Source organism: Alligator sinensis, unplaced genomic scaffold, assembly GCF_000455745.1.
Source record: "Alligator sinensis unplaced genomic scaffold, ASM45574v1 scaffold460_2, whole genome shotgun sequence".
Classification (NCBI taxonomy): Eukaryota; Metazoa; Chordata; order Crocodylia; family Alligatoridae; genus Alligator; species Alligator sinensis.
The window spans coordinates 41,900-47,585 of NW_005842668.1; positions in this window are offsets into that span (position 1 = coordinate 41,900).

The following is a 5,686-nucleotide window of genomic DNA, read 5'->3' on the forward strand; positions in this document are numbered from 1 at the left end:
CAATGCTTTTGTAACTTGATCGTAAAAGGCAATCAGGTTGGTCTGACATGACCTGCCCCTAATGAAACTGTGCTGGTTGCCCTTGAGCATCATCCCCGATGCCAGCCCATCACAGATATGCTCCTTGATGATCTTCTCAAAAATGAGTGTCCCCCCTCACCAATAGAAGGGGAAAGCCAGCAAGGCACATGTGCTGGGCTGGAAACTGCAGTCACTTGCAATTCCCTCCTACCTATCGTGTCTCAATAGAGGAGGGACAGAAAGCGATGTCTTAACCAGGTACAAAATTTAATATAGGTATATATATATATAAAGGTAGTGAACTAAAGTGAATATTTACAGGCAATAAATACATATAACTATAACTATATACACACCCAAATACAAACGGTAAGCATAATGGTCCCAAATGATATGAACAGGTAAATGCAACTATAAATAGCACTCAAAAATACAAGACGTACAGCTAACAGTTAATAAACACTCCAAAATCCACAACGTGTATCAAACAATCAATAAACACTCCTAAATATAAGGCGCAGGGGTTCTCTAGTGGTTCCTCTCCTCTAGGCGATGTCTTCCTCCTGCCTCTTTATTGAGGCTGCCTTCCTCGAGTGTCACTCCCCAGTGGGAGACCCGTTTCCCCACTAACCCACATGTCCCAAGGAGCCGAGTGGGGCAGTGTTCATAAGCTCCCTGGCCTGACTAATGTTTCTCCAAGAGAGAGTTCAGTTCCAGGCCTCAGGGGGATGGCATGACTTGCTCACATGTCCCAGTAGCTCAATCTTTCTCAGGGGGAGTTGCAGGCCTGGGCCACCTTGTGTATGCCCAGGGCAGCGCTGCTCTGAATGCTGTTTCCCCCACTCAGGAACCGTTCCATTCCCAGGGCCCTTTCAGACCCACTCCATTCCCATTCCCAGACCACCTGGCCCTTCTGTCTCTAGGGCCCTATGCCCCACAAGGACTCACCCCACAGTAGCGCTGGCTCCCATTCCTGGCCTCGCACCGTGATTGGAGACCTGAGCCACCTTGCTGCAACTCCCAAGATATCAGTCCCTCACGAGCCCTCCATGCAGCAACACCTGCACCACAGTGCGGCCTCATGCTGGGGTTGGAGACCTGAGCCGCCTTGCTGTGGCTCCCAGGGTCCTGGTCCCTCGTGGACCCTCCGTGCAACGCCTGCACCGCCCACCACTTCTGTCCAGCACTGGAATTTTTCAGGCTCTTCTGGGTCGCCGGATATGCCCGCTGGGCAGCTCTCCCAGCTCTTCTTGGCCACGGGACCTCTTCCTTCTTCCTTGTCCCAAGACAAGTGCACCATGTGCTCGGCACACAGCTGCTTACATCCCCTTCTGGGGCTCCACCCCCAGATTGAAAATGAACCAATTAAGGGGGATGCAACTGCAGTTCCCAATTAAGTCTGCTCCTGCCCCTGCCTTTGGAGCAGAGGGGGAGCAGACTCTCTTCCTGGCTCTTCCCCTGCCTGTCTCTGATTGGTGGGTTTTACCCTACCAATCACATTCGCCGTCTCCTAAGCCTAGAGAGCCGGGTGAAGCCCGGCAAGCCTGCCACATACATTTATACACACTGGTGGTATGACGGGGCCTTGTTTTGTTAAGTTATGAACTTTGTTACAAGCTAAAGGGGAAAAAGAAATAGGTGCTTAGTATTTGTGCCTTAATTTGCTCCTTTAGCTGGTTCTCTAGTAGCACTTTAGCATTGAACATCATTCCCAGAACTCTACTGACATTATTAGAAATAATGGTCAATTAAGTGTACCAGGAAGTAATGGTGAGGAAATAAACAGAAGTGTCAATTTTAGCACCAATGGAACAAAAGAAAATTAATGTTTGCCAACTGCAAAAGGTTAAAAGCAATAGCAGAGAAGGGTTGGGTGGGTTGGATTTTCAAGCTAAGTGTTACAAAGGAAACAAGTATAGAAAATACTTGACAATGCTCCTTAGAGCTTTCCAAACAGGCAAAGTGCATTATAGCATTTTCACCTGCTGGCTTATATGAATTTGACTTTTGAAGTATGATTATATAACATGTTTTGCAATGAAGGTCTTAAGAATAGCCCTGAAGGAAAATGGGTCCATGTTCTATTGTATTGTTCAAGAATGGAATGCTGCTTGGTACTGTTGATAGATGTGGAAATCTGCAGCAGCAACTTGGGTTTGAGTTGCCAAGGGATTAGGTCAGTTTCTGCACTGGATGCCTTAAGGCAAACTGAATTTTCCACAGAAGGAAAAAAAAATCACTTCATTCTTATAAAGTCAGGTGCTGGTAGGAAAGTGAAATGGGGATAACACTCCTACCATCATTTGTCAACCTTACCTATTTAGAGCTAAGCAGTTAAAGGCAGTAATTGTTTTACTATAGATTTAAAGCTCACTGTACAATCTCATTTTGGGGTCTATAGGCACAATGTGAATGAAAGCTATAGGGAAGAGTTCAATGGCTCATGTTAAGTAGTGGAGTTTCCCTACTAAGAAGGGGATGAAGGGGCAGGTGGAATCCTAGAATAGGGCAAAAACTATATCTAGACTTTCTGATGTGGCAGCTTTTGAAATACTGATAATTACAGTATTATTTGGCAGCTACTTTATACTGATAATTGCAAAACACACATTTACCAAAATAAGAAAAAGTATTAGGTAAAAAATATTTTAAATTGTTTACATTCTTCTCTCTCAAACTCAAGTATTGGGAAATACCTAGCCTTAGCCTCCTGAAGGAGAGAGGCATTCCTATAGCCTGTGTATATTATCTTTCCATCTCTTAAGCAGTTTTCCCAAGCCTACAGAGAGAAAAGTGGAATAGAGTGTGGGGCTCAGGCCAACTAGTGCATCCTACCTGTTAACAATGTTAGCTCCAATTAGGAGTTTCAGAGATGTTTTTTTTCAAATGGCCTGTTAACCTAACCAAGTGGTTCTTAACCTTGATAGACTCAAGGTGCCCAGCTCTTAGTTTTCACTCGGTTTTTTACTACAGAAAAATAATAGAGAAATTCTTCTGCTGCAAGGACCTTAGAAAGATCAGAACAGGTCAGAATATTTTTAACATTATGGATTCCTATGTGAAATCCTGGGTTTATCTTAGGAATAATGTTTGCCCATCTCTCAGTATAGCATCCCAAGGCATCCTGACTGAGAATCACTGATCTAATCTAATCAAGAGGGACCTGGGGGTAATAACTGACCATCGCATGAACATGAGCCATCAGTGTGATGCTGTAGCCAGCAGGGCAAACAATACTCTGGCATGCATCAACCGATGCATCATATGTAAAACCAAGGAAGTGATTCTTCTACTGGTAAGATTGCAGCTGGAGTACTGCGTCCAGTTCTGGGCGCTGCACTTTAACAAAAACATGGTAAAGCTTGAGGGAGTCCAGGGAAGAGCCACTGATGTGATCGGAGACTTACAAGGCAAGCCATACGAGGAAAGGCTGAGGGACTTGGGCCTCTTCAGCCTAAAAAAGAGAAGGCTGAGGGACTTGGTAGCAGCTTACCACTACATCAGGGGCATACATCAAGAGCTCAATGAACAACTGTTTTCCCTTAGGGAAAACCAGGAGTAATGGCCACAAACTCCTGGAAGACCGCTTCAGGCTCAACTCTAGGAAAAAACTTCTTCACAGTCAGGGTGTCCAGACTGTGAAATAGACTCTCTTCCAAACCTACCCTGGAAATCTTCAAGAAAAGACTGGACAGTCACATCACTGGGGTCACCTGACCCTAGTTGTCTGTCCTCCCTGGTGCAAAGATCTTGCAAGGTCCCTTCCAGACCCTTACAATCTATGACTCTCTAAGAGTGCCTCGTGCCAGACTAATTAGCTGAGCAAAGATGCTTACTTGTTAGAATAAATTGTTATCCAACAGGGGGTGCTGTAATATGAATAATGTAGGAATGTAGAGAACTGAAAATGATTGAGAGAATAGTATGAGGATGAAGAAATAAAGCCTGGATCCTGCATCTGTCAAGAATAAAGGAGCATATTAAGATGGCTGACCTACAGTCATGGGGATGACAGGTCAGCACCAACCCCAAGACCTTGTCCAACTATAAATAATAATACAAAGAAGACCTAGTAAACTGATACCTGGGTTATAGCAGGTCTCAGCAGCATCAAAGCTAAATCAGTAGCAGCAATTACAAACATACTGTTGTAGACTGAACACAAGCATTTTACATTTCCCTTCTCCAAGCACTGTTCAGGGGCCTGAGACAAGGTCCTGTTCACACAGGCTACACAATAGCACAGATGCAGATATTGTTGTTCTATTAAGGGGACTGTTTTCTAGTATAGGTACCCCACAAGGGGGCAACATTGCAGAGGAGACAGCTGTGAACCACTTGAGTAACTTCTTACCTAGGGAACTAACCCACATTCCAGGTTCTAGGTCACTATCTAAATCAAGACATTTGCTACAGGATGCTGTTGAAGATACCTGCAACAAGAAACGAAGTCTGAGATGGCTTTCCAGAAGGTCAGAGGCTTGTGCTTGCCTTGTCCATTCCAGAAATGGAAAATTTATGTCAACAAAACAAGTCCAGGGAAAATAGTTCAAAATCAAACGTTGGTGATCTTCTGGGTACAATGCAAAAAAAATCTCTTTGAGAAGTTTTCTGAAGAAGGGAGAGGGTGTAATTCCCAAATCAATGAAAGGGTGGAAGGGAATTTCTGTGGTTGCCTGGGTGAGTTTCTGCTGAATTGATGCTGCTGAGATTTAACTGCATTGTTAATGTGTGATAGAGCCCTTAAGGCCTTGGATAGAAGTTCTTCCTTTCAGTTAGTTTTAAAATCAAAACAAGCAAGAATTATCTGTAGCATTGGACTGGAATTTTCACAGTATCAATAAATATGGGACCTAGGGTATTCAGTGAGCTCTATCAGATGCACCCCTCCCATGTGCCTTTATCTGTTCTTTCAGTATAACTCATTGCTATGCTTTTGTATTAGCTCTGCAGTGCAACACCTCCAGGCAAGGACATGTGCCTGTCTCAGTTTCTGCAATGATACTCCAAAGGCTATTTTTTTTCTGCTTCCCAAAATCAGGTCTCCAAAGTCAGTCCTTTAAATAGATCTTCCCTCAGGCCCTCATACCACTTGACACACAGGTGAGTATTAAGCAAAAGGAAACATGCCACTTTCCTTCTCCAAACCAATATAGTTCTCTATGCCACCAGTCCTGAATATAGGAAATTTCAGTCATTTAATGACACAGAGTTTATACCAAGCAATTAACTCCTATGGGCACGTCCACACGAGTGCGCACGTGCCTCTTGCCCCGCCTCAAACCCCTTTGAGGTGGGGCAACAGGTACATGCGGGAACAAAAAAATGTTCCCTGCACTGTAAACTTGCAGCACGGGGAGAAAATTAGACCTCTGGATATCCAGGGATCTAAAAAAATCAACGTTTAAAACAGTGGCACAGGCAACCGGAGGCTGGGTCCTCCATGGAGACGCTTTGGCTGCCAGAGCATTTCTATGGTTGCCCTTCGCCCTGGTGCTGAAATACGCGGCTGCTGAGGCCACGTGTTTCAGCACCAGGGCTCCAGTGCCGGTTAGTAAGGGGTCAGGGGTCTGGAGGAGGGGGGAAGGGACCATGGGGGACTCCTTCCAGTCCCAGTCCCTGCCTGCTCCCCCAGTCCCCTTTCCATGGCTGTCCTGCCACTCCC